At 31.0% G+C, this 12,533-nt stretch overlaps 1 long non-coding RNA gene across 2 annotated transcripts; it reads left to right on the forward strand.

The window, feature by feature from the left end:
* The first annotated feature begins 3,597 nt into the window (after positions 1 to 3,597).
* LOC120087958 (uncharacterized) lies at positions 3,598 to 5,980 on the forward strand. 2 transcript variants are annotated; one of them, XR_005484738.2, is made up of 3 exons: positions 3,727 to 4,242; positions 4,355 to 4,994; positions 5,788 to 5,980. It is a non-coding gene; the product is annotated as an uncharacterized LOC120087958 (long non-coding RNA). The 2 variants fall into 2 exon arrangements; XR_016523711.1 differs by having other exon boundaries at positions 3,598 to 4,994.
* Positions 5,981 to 12,533: the final 6,553 nt, after the last annotated feature.

Genomic DNA, 12,533 nt, shown 5'->3' on the forward strand with positions numbered 1-12,533 from the left:
AGTTAATAAATATTGATTAATTAGTTAAGGAGTTTAATTAATTAATCTCGTATCATTGAAACTTCTAATCTGTAGGTCCATAAGGTCCACTTACTCGCTCACTAAGGATAAAACAAGAATCAATTCATTTTAGATTAATTTGAATTGTTCGATTAAATAAGGGAATTGATTGTATGAGATACAATTAATATAATGTATATAGATACATTATAATATAAAGTTAAATTTAAATTAGATTTAAAATAACACTTTATTATATGAAAGAGATAAATATTTGAATAAGATTCAAATATTATTTATGAGACTTATGTAAAACTATAAATTAAATTTAATATGAACATGATTCATATTAAAAATTTAGGTTATATGAAAGAATAATGTATTTGAATAAAATTCAAATATTAAATAATATAAATTAGACTCATATTATAACTATAGGTTAAATTTAATATGAATGTGATTCATAATTAAACTATAGACTAAGTTTAATGTCAATGAGATTCATATTAAAACTATAGTATATAAGAGAAAATCTATTTGAATATGATTCAAATGTGACATTAATCAAATATATGATATTTGATTAATTTATATTAATTAATTGGATTAATTAATGTTAATTAAATTAAGTTACATTAAATTAAATAAGATTTAATTAATATTAATTAAATTAAACATAAAAGTTAACTCTCATGTAGTTAGCAAGGGAGTTATCGTGCAATTAAGGGGAGTTGTATCCCCTCTCACATGTAATTTACAAAAGGGTTATGTGACATTGGTGGAAGGAGAATAGTTCTTCTGGATAATACTCTCACACTCAATTTCTTCTCTACATAACAAAAATACACTTACTCTCTCTCAAAAAGAATTTTTACAGAACTATTCAATTTACAGAAATTGTTCTTTCCTTCTCCAAAGTAGAGATCTCATCATCTTGATTCTTGCCAGAGAATAATAAAGAATGCTCGATGGTGGTGTCCTGTTGGAGTTTGTGCAGAGAAGTTCAAGTGAGATGTTCATGGTATGAAGTGTTCGTGACACAGAGAAGGAGGCATTGAAGAAGGTCTTTTAGGGTAAGTTCTCTTCCTCCCTGTAAAAGCATGCTTATGTATTTTACATTTATCTTGTATTTTGTATGTTTCTTTATTTTTCACGATTTCTAAAAATGAATTTCGAAAGCACACGTTTTTGCACTTCCACTGAGGATTGATTCCTTTAACCCCCACTCTCATGTTTCCATATGAATGATTTGGATTATATGGTTTGTGACTTTTACAAAGTGGATCGTATCCCAACATTTTGTTGGATTTTATGCTCTAAAGCTCATAGATAGTAAATGTAATTAATTGATCATCATCAATAAAGAGTTATCGATATTATTTCAATAAGTGTTATTGGCTGTGTTGTATACTATTCTTTCTTAATAACCATAAATCCAATAAACCAATATCCTACGTTGTCTTATGAGCCTTGAACTATATGTGGAGACATACAGGGATCAATGTTCAAGATACAACCTCAAGGGTCTATAGTATAAGGATAAGGTTGGGTACCTTATCATAGTGACATTATAGATATGATCTACTTTGTATTTGATACAAACACAATGATCCAATGTGTTCGTGTAGATGACAACGAGTGGGGGTATCTTATGTAATGAGTTTACATAGAAACGGGACCGCGAAATAGTGACCACTGAATGTAACACCGTTGACTAGTTAGGTTTCTATTTCAATGAGATGACCTAGGCAACTTAGTCTTATCCTAAGTGTATTATGAACTTTTGCTCATGAAGGATTGTCCTTTGATTTGTATAGGTGAGAGTGGCCAGTTTTTCAACTCAATAAGCCTACCATTTTAGGGACAAGACCGAATGGGGAGCTAAAAACATAATAATACAATATGGATTTCGCTTTTTCCCGACTTTAGGGTAAGTAGATGAGTGTTTCTTTAAGTGGTATCTCCAGGACTTGAACAAAGGGCTTTACCTTCTCACTAGCTCGAGAGAGATTTCTGTTTAATGGTTGGACGAAAACAGGTTGTTCATTAGAGAAGCATTGGTACTTAAGGATACAAAGGTAATCCAGGGGTAAAATGGTAATTTGACCCAGGTGGTGTTACGAATACTCGTGAAGGACTAACTTGCTGTCATTGGTCTATATCCATAGATACAGATATATACCTGCAGTGATAAGAGTTCAACTGTGGGTCTTTAATGGAGTGTACCCATAGTTAATGAATATTGATTAATAATAAGTGTAGCCAATTAATCTCATATTGTTGGAGCTTCTGATCTGTAGGTCCATAAGGTCCCTTTCCTAGCTCGTAAAGGGAATCGAGGTAACTTTGTTTTGAATTAAATTTGAAATGTTCAAATTCACTTAGGGAAATAAGATAATGTATAATGATACATTATAATATAAAGTTTATATTTTATTTAAACTTTATAATATAAATATAATTTTGGATATGATTCAAAGTTAATCTATGGGAGAATTACATATTTGAAGGAGTTCAAATATCAATTTGATGTAAATTAGATTCATATTAAAACTATAGGTTAAAAACTAATTTGTATTTGATGCACATTAAAACTATAGGTTATGAGATAAATACAGCTGAATGTGATTCAACTGTAGACTAAATTAAATATTTGGTAGTTATTTAATCGGTGAATTAAATAATTATTTAATTTAATTTACTTTGATTTAATTAAATTAATTGAATTACAACTATAGGTTATGTGAAAAATGTTTCATTTAATATGATTTAAATGAAACAATTAATTAAATTAGATTTAATTAATTATTAATTAAATTAACTAATCAGATAACTTCCACGTAGGGGAATTATCTGAAATGTGGTTGATCCCATGTTGCTCTTTCTCTCACCTCTCTATTGATCAAAAGTATTGCTTCTTGATCGCATAGGAGACGCGATTTTCATAGAAGAATTATGAATTCTTTTTCTCTCATTTTTTTCTTTCACCTTCTTCATTCTTAATTTCACTTAGTTCCTATAAACCAAAGGCTTCAAAGATTTCTCAAAAAGTAGAAAGGAAGCATTTGTGGTTGTGTAGATTTCGTAAAATCAAATTGAAAAATTGTTTTTTGATTTGGTTTTACAAAAGTAAAAAGCTTTTCTCTGTTTTCCCTTTATGCATGCTTAACCTAGGTTCTTATTTTACAGTAGGATAAATTTTTGTTTATTTTGGTTTTTGTAGTTTTCTGGAATTGCCTAGTGTATGGGTATTTCAGAAAACCCAAATTGATAACGAGTTAGGTTTTGTGTTTTCGGTTGCAATTAGGGTTTTCAACCCTACACCTTCCCCATATACTATAGATCATTTAGGTTATTACTTGAACATTATCCACTTGCATGTCAATTACATACTATTCAAGTCTCATGAATGACCTTGGGTTTTTACTGTATAATAGATAACTTTGTCATTATGGGTTTCGCAACAAGAAATTTGGATGTTCTTGAAGAACTTTTTCCCGATGCCAAAAAAAAAAAAAAAACATTGGGAGAGCCTTTTTACCAATACCATCGGGGAAAATATGCTCTCTCGATGACATTTTCGATGTCGTCGGGAGAAAGAACATTACAAGAAAGATCCTTTTTTATAGCCTTTGTAGACAACATTTTATAAAATAGGCTATGAAAAATCCATGAAAAAAAAAGGAGGGAAAATAAATGCTAAAAAGGCGGAAAAAAGAAGCATATGAAAGTTTTCGTTTGCCCTGCCCAAGTACTTAAACCACAGATTTTTTAAGTTTTAGCCTCTTCCCTTAAGCCTAATGCTCCATTCCTTCTCCAATCCAATTACTTCCCAATATTAAGCTTTGTGGGGTTCTCTTCTCGCCCTTTGCAAAATTTCCATGGAGTTTTAATGGAGCGTTGTCGGTAGGAACTCTAAGAGAGGAGGGTTTGGCTGCTCTAAGAGTTTTCCTCTTCTTCTTCAACCCTTGTCTTCAACCGAGGTAGACATTTCTCAGCCCTTTTTCTCCAACACTCTATTTCGACTTTTCTTTTCTTTTGCTTCCAAGATAGAAATTTCTCAACTCCAAAGTTTAATCGAAATCTCATTTATCAGACACCAATTCTAAAGGTATGGTTATAAAATTTGAATGTTTTTCTCCAACCTCTGTTTCAACTTTTCTTTTCTTTTGCTTCCAAGATAGAAATTTCTCAGCTCCAAAGTTTATTCGAAATCTCATCTATCAGACACCAATTCTAAAGGTATGGTTATAAAATTTGAATGTTTTTCTCATTCTCTCTGTTTTTGTGGCATTATATTGATATTTTCTTCACGGCCAAGTCTATTTAAAAGCGCATTTTCAATGTTGTCCAGAACAAATGCCTCATTTTCGAAGTGTTGCCGACGCCATTTCCTAGATTGTTGACCTTAAAAATGTCTAGAAAAACAATTGTACACCTCTTCCGACGTTATGGTTGGGGTGTCGAGAGAAAGCACTTATCTATGGATGGAGGCATTGGGATTAGAAAAAACAGTCAAATTTTTCTTTGCAAGGGTCTCCTGACGCTTTATTAATATTCCGTTGGGAGAACTGACTTTGGCCGATGCTTAGAAAAGATGTTGGGATAGGGTTTTTAAAAACCTCTCATTTTTTCCTTGGCTGCCGTCCCTCTCCAAATTTTCATTTCCCCCTTTCTGATCTACAAACCCACTCCTCCGCCTACCTCATCCCCTTTCTTTTTTCACCACCAAATCTTTCGCTTCCTCTATCTCAGCCTCCTCAACCAAAACCCTAAAACAAGCTGCTGCTTTGTAGCCTTTACCTCCATCCAGCTTAGGGTTTTTGTCCTCCTCTTCCCTAGGATCCAACGCTCTCAAAGTTGTTTGTATTGGTGGTGCTAATGCCGTCGGCTCAACTTTGGGTGTTCGCATGGTCTCCGTCGACTTAACCTCGTTCGATTTTGATACATCTGTCTTCAAGAAGGAGAAAGTTAATCTCGTTGGCCATGATGAGGTTTTTACTCCCTACTTATACTAGATTTGGGGGTTGTGAGTCGTGTGTGAATATTTTCTAACGAAATGGATTGTTTTTTTCTTTACATTTCTTTGCTTTGCGACTTCGGGGGTTTGGAAAATGGCAGTTCGATTGTTCTGTTTCTTTTTGTTTGGCTTCGGATTCAGTATATTGTTTGGAAAATCTTTGTATTTGTTATGTTTTCTTGCTTCCATATTCTAATGGTGAAGGATATAGTAAACTACAAACGTTAACATATACAAACTTATTTATTTATTGCAATTATGAGCGTAGTTTTGGAAATTGTTTGTTTCACTTTAGAGTTTATTTTTTTTTTGTTAATACTGATAAAATAAAAAGATGTGACACTTTACCAAAGCAATGATAAATTGGAAAATTTACATTTCAACTTTCAACCTACATGCAAAGATTTTATTTTTTCACTTAAGCATATGATTCGTATGAACAAAAAAAAGTTGGCATATAAAATGTAAGGAAGTGATCAACAAGGTACTAAAAATTTCCGTTTCTCTAATGATTTTTTGTGGGTGTGGAAACTAGAGCATTGTGATTTTTCATATTGGTATATGGTATATTGAGTTTGAGATTAAGGTGTGTGTAAAATTATTAATGTTACTAAATTTAACCCAAGTTTATATTGAGTTTGCTATTAGTATAAGGGTAAATGCATAGTTATGTTTAAGTTTAAGTTAAATTTTAAATCATAGTTTATATACTTATATAAAGTTAATTATTTAGTAGTATTGAAACTAGTTAAATTTGTATTTTGTAGGTATCTTGAGATTTTTGTTCAAGATGAATCTTCCGACGAACATAGTTAGGTTGTAAATTTGTATTTTGTGTTTTATGTTTTGTGGATATTATATAATGTTATTTTGATGCTTATGTTTTGTGGAGATAATGTAATCTTATTTTGGGGTTTATGTTTTGTGGATATTATATAATGTTTAAGATTTTTTTCGTTACCTTTTGGGCTTTCTGCCATAGTCTTATATATACATAAACTTACCATCTTTGTATTAGTTGGAACTTAACAATTTTTTGTTGGAAATGTCCTAAAACTTGCAGTTCCTAATCATGAAAATATATTCTATTTATCAATAAAAAGTATTGTTGAAACATTTATGTTATTGAAATTGCATTATATTATAAAATCCAATAAACGAATCATTGACTATAGTATGAATACTTCATAAAAGAGGATCACTCTCATCCTGGGGATACTATGGATGCAACCTACTTTGTATACTGATACAAACGGTGTGATCCCAAAATCGTTCATGTAGAGACATGTGAGTGAGGTCGTCCTATGAAATAGATGTTTGCATAAGACCGGACCACAAAATAGTCATTTTTTCTTTATAACGATCGTTTACTGTTAAAATTAACTATTTCAATTCAACGACTTAGGGTAAGTCGATCTTAATCTTAAGTCAACTATGAATTTTTGTTTATTCGGAATTATCCTTTGATTTGCATAGGTAGTTCAACAATATAGCTCAACAAGCCTTGTATTTTGGGGATAAAATTGGATAGGTAACTAGGGACATAGTCCTGCTAGATGGAATTCACTCCTACCCATTTTAGGGTTAGTAGATAGGTTGTTCCCTTAATACTGAATCCTGGTCTTGAACAAAGGGGTCCCGCCCTCATCTTGGTCTTGAACAAAGGGGCCCCACCCTTTCATGGCCGAGAGGGACATGGTTTATTAATTGAACTATGAACCAATTGTTTAATAGAGGATCAGTGGGAGCTTAAGGAGTAAAATGTATCTATGGGGGTAAAATGATTTTACCTAACTGTATATACGAACGACCTGTGAAGGATCAACTTACTAATTATGGTTAAATCAAGTGGATAGAAATATATCTATAGTGAGGGAAGTGCAACTATCTAGTTATAGTGGTATGTCTCGGTAGTTAACGAATATTGATTATTTTGGTTTAAAGAGATTAGCCAATTAATCTCAAATTATTGGAGCTCATGATCTGGTCCATAAGGTCTAAAATTAAACCTTGGATTAGAAAGTTGAGAGAATTTGAAGCGTTCAAATTCAAAATCAAGGTTTGAATTTGAAATGTTAAAATTTAATTTAGGGTTTGGATAATTATATTGATATAATTAGACGTTTAATTTTGTTAAAATTAAACAAAATTGGAGTTTAAAATATTTAAATATTGATTGCATGAATAGGATTCATATTTGAATTAAGTATTTTATTAATTTAATATTTGATATTAAATTATTAATAAATTAATTAATAAAATTTGTTTAATTAATTATTTAAATTAAATCATTTCAGATTAAGAAAATTCAATTTTAGAAATTGAATTTTAGTTTAGTTTAATTAAGTTGAAAAAAATTGAATTAAATAAATTTGAAATTGTGTTTAGTGGAATTATCCAAGTTTTCAAATGGTTTAGTGGGTTATTCCATAATTCAACATCTAGGTCATTCACTACGTGCAATTTAAAGTGTCAAATTGCTGAATAAGTGAGTACTTGCATGTTTGAGCTTGATAAAAAGCTTTAATTTATGAAATTATTGATTCATGAAATCTGAATTTTGAAAAAGTTTCAGCAAAAAAAGCTATTTTACTCTAAAACCTCTCCATTCCCAACTTAATCCATCTCAATTTAGAGTTTCCATCACTCAATCCAAAGTTGAGAATAGTAGAGAAGCTCTTCTTTGTGGTCTACTAAAGATTTGGAGTTTCAATTACGTGGATTAAGCAAGAAGCATGAGGAAATCAGTAAAGATATACGCAAATGAAACCATCTTTCTATTGAAACCGTTTTTCAGTATGCTTTGTACTCAAACTAAGTGTAATTAGAGTGCTTAATGATTTTGTTAGCTTCCGCTTTATGCATCTTTACTTGGAGTGGTTAACATAAACCATGTTATTATTCTCTCAAAGAATCACATGCATTAATATAAATCACATTCATATTAATTTTAACCTATAGTTTTTATATGTATCGAATGTAAATTAATATTTGAGTCATATTCAAATAATAGCTCCTCTCAACAAACTATATAAATTTAATATGAATCATATTCATATTATAACATATAGTTTTTAGGTGAATTATATTCACATAATTAATATTTGAATCATATTCAAATATTTATTTCTCTCATAAAACTATATAAATTTAATATGAATCATATTCACATTAAATTTTAACATATGGATTTTATATGAATCATATTCATATAATTAATATTTGAATCATATTCAAATATTTATTTCTCATAAAATTATATAATGTACTAATATCCATTATTTAATTGTATCTTATACAATTAATTTTCTTTAATTAATTTGAACAATTCAAATTAAACCAAAATTAATTTGATTCTCATAAGTCCTCGTTGAGCTAATGAGAGGACCTTATAAACCTATAGATTGAAGCTCCAATGATATGAGATTAATTGATTAAACTCTTTTAATCAAAATTAATCAACATTCATTAATTGTTGGTCACTCCACTAAAGACTGACAGCTGAACTCTTTGCACAATAGATATATTTTTGTGTCCATTGGATATAACCAATCAATAGTGGGTTGACTCTTCATGAATTGCTAGTAAGTACAACTGGGTCAAATTACTGTTTTACCCCTGTAGTTACATCTAACTCCTTAAGTACCACTATCATTCTAATGAACAACTAGTCATAGTTCAACTATGACCAAATCAGCCCTAGAATCAGCCCTTAATAGAGTAATTTATCTTCTTACCCTAACTATAGGGAAAGAATGAATTTCTTTTTGTGTAGCTGTGTTCTCAGCTCCTCAATCAGACGAATCTCTAAAATGATATGCTTATCCAATCAGCGAATCTGGTCACTCTCACCCATACAAATCAAAGGATCGCCCTCATAGGCAGGAGTTCACAACTCACTCAGGATTAAGGTCAAGTCACCTGTGGTCATCTTGGTGTAATGTAAGTCTTTTCTAGCAACGACGTTATAAAGATAGACTTAACATTTCATGGTCCGATCTTTCTACAAACTCTTTTGTATAAGATACTTCCGCTCACATGTCTCTATAAAAATGATCAAGATCAGATCATTTGTAGTACTTTACAATAATTATAACAACTACAAAGCGGGTCGTATCACTTGTTTTACTAGGATAAGACACCTAACCTTATTCATATACTACAGACCATTTAGATTATCACTTAAACATGACCAATTTGTATGTCTCCGTATACATGTTTAAGTTACATTAGATAACTTTGGATATTCGATTAATGGATTATTGCACAAGTAATATAAAATTAATCAACCATTGATTCAACTAACATAAAACTACGAGGCTTTAGGGCATATACTCCAACAATTTCTCACTTGCACTAAAGTTGGGAAAATATGAGTTGGTGAGACATGTATCCTAGGGGCATACACTATGCCCTATATACTCTCCCACTTGCCCTAGCACACTAGAGGCATGTCTTGTCGTCCTAAACAGTTTAGGAGATCCTCCCACACTTAGTCTAGAAAATCTTTTTATATAATACAAACAGTTATGTCAATATGAACCATTTGTTCACCAACAAGATGTACCTACATTCCATGTTATTCCTTCCACTAGATGCTTACATATGGTCTCCAACCTAATCCTTGAATCATGTTATAGCATAAAGTGAATAGATTAAGTTATATCTGAAACAATTTTCAAATATCTTAAGACACCTTAAGCATAGGCAAATTATTGCTTCAGAAGCAAAATATTGCCTCTCATAGGATAAAATATTCTCTAAATCCATTATGAAATAGTGTAACTCGTAAAAAATAAAATATTAAATTATATACACTAAAATTTCATTATTTGTAAGTTTTAGTTTTCAATACTTAATGGTCATACCATCGAATTCCCTGATTAAACCAACCAATTGTATATTAAATGTTAATGAAGTCTCATATAAAATTGATAATCCCTTCAACATTTGAGGTGCCTTAGGAAATATTTTCCTTAGACATATCAACATCATTGTAGATTGGTACATTACCATTTCATCTTTAGCAACCACATCGAACATTAAACAACTACTTTATAAACGTAAGATACATGAGAAAAATTAAAACACATGTCCTAAACATCTATATGTGGACTTTTAATATATAAAATCACTTCAAATGAACTATTTGAAATTAGTTAAACAGTTAAAACTTGTACATTAATTTTTACTTCATTCATAATGAGCAAATATCAATATAGAATAGATAAATATCCACGTTTCATTTTCTTATCTATACAAGAATACCCATCGCTTAAAGTCATTGATTATGATACTATATCAAAAAAATTTCTTGAAATTATATAGATGCTTTGAACTCCTTTTCATAAAAGAAGGTATTAATTTTTACATATCTCATATGCAACAATGAATCCACGAAGACTCTGATGTAAAACTAGACAGAAAATTAAGTTATAGTCCATTTTCACTCAACAACTCTAGTATGAATTTTCATCTAATGCCAAGAGTCTTACTTTGAAAATCTCTATCTTTGTATATCGCATTTTCAAGCTTCCTTTTTATAGACCCATGCGTATCCTTTAAGGTTGCCCTATCAATGAAAGTCTACAAAAGGTTGATTGAGATTAAGTACAATACTTCATCTCATATTTATGACTTTAACAACATTTCTCTTCTTGTCAATTTCTTTCAATACTTGTCATTTAATATGACAGTTTTGACTTCCAATAAATCATAGCATAGGTTAAGTCACTGCATGGCTCTCCCACTACTGAAAAATTCATAAGTTTTCATTTTGTCATCTTATATGATAATAACGAATTCAAGTAAGTCTTTGCAAAGGTCGAGTTATCTCATAACTTTCCTACCACGATGAAAACTTTATCTATTTGAAAATTAGAAATTGACGATCAAATGAAACAAATGGTTAACAACACTTGTTAACTATTACCTGGTGTTACTTGAAATAAATTTATCAACATAGGCTATACTCTATAAAATTTTCAAATGAATTAGTATTTATCACACAAACACAGGGTTGGCAACGGGGCGAGGCAGGGCGGGGAGGGGTTTCCTGTTCCTGTCCCTGATGGGGGAATTTACACCCATCCTTACCATTTGAAGGCAGGGATATGGGTATGGATTCCTTATTAGGGGAACGGGTCCCCCGGGACCCGTTCTCCGTTTCTCCTTTTATTTCTCCGTAGGGACCTTTTTTTTTAAAAAAAAAAAAATCTAAAATTCTCTTTGGTTTGGGCTTGAACACTTTAGTTGAGCTTAGATTGGGCTAAATGTAAAAACTTAAAATACCTAATATATATATATATATATTAAAAATTTAATCGGGGTAGGGTCAAGGTTGGAGACGGGACGGGGATACCCTTTCTATCTCCACCCTATCTCCGGTTCGGGGACCGTAAAGAGGTTCTCGGTTTGACCCCATCACCGATCAAATCGGAGATTCTCCACCTGGATCGAGGCCAGGCCCCACGAGAAATTTTGCCAACCCTAACAAAACACATCATTTTACTTTGGAATGTCCAAAAGACTACTTAGGCATCTTTTGAACATTTATTTCAGTAAAAGTTTGTTCTGACACAAGTGTCTCAACTTATCCAAAACCTAAAATGTCATAAACAAGTTTTATAACACTTCCATAATACAACAATGTTTCACATACATGTTGGCAGAAATAATGTTCAAAATAATGCAATCTATATCACATGAGTCATACATCAGTATAATTTTTTTAAAAAATATTATTAGGACTTAGTTCAACAAAGAACATAAAATGTACTAAGTTGAACAAAACCATATTTCTCCTACTGCATCATAATTTTACCCAAATTGTATTGAATGCTCCAAGTCAAGATCTCATCTCATCTTTGTCAATTAGGCTTAATACATCAAATATCTGATACTAATTATGATCATATCATAATGTCACAATACGTTTGCCTAAATGATTTAAAATTTAGTCTAATTTTTCTTGAACATTTCAAAGAAAATAAGACCTGAGTTGCATTAGAATAAGATACATTTATTTATAAATACTCATCGATCATATTAATGGATTATCTATGAAATCAGACTTATGCTTTCTAACATAGGACCACCTGGGTCAAAGAAAGAAAGTCTCACATTGACTAAATAATCTTAACTAATAAGGCTCAATGACACACCTGCATGAGAAACAAGAATTTTGACAGGTGTAATAATTTAACTCTAACTCTCAGAGAATTACCTATAACTGTCATTTCTAAAAACCAAAGTCATGTATCCTTCAGGAGAATAGAATTTATCTTTATTTCGAGATTCATTAATCCTTACAGCCGTTTTACTTCTAACGCACAAGAATATGCATATTTAATGTTGAACATATTTTCAAAACAACTTTCGAAAACATGTTTAATAACCAAAATTATTCATACGTTATGAAATATTTTAGTAATTTTCCTTGGAGAAATTGAATGTCTCTCATGGTGATAAAAGCACAATACTCAGCATAAATAAATATCATTAAATTTTAATG

Source organism: Benincasa hispida, chromosome 10, assembly GCF_027475165.1.
Source record: "Benincasa hispida cultivar pf3 chromosome 10, pf3_genome.v1.1, whole genome shotgun sequence".
NCBI classification, from domain to species: Eukaryota; Viridiplantae; Streptophyta; class Magnoliopsida; order Cucurbitales; family Cucurbitaceae; genus Benincasa; species Benincasa hispida.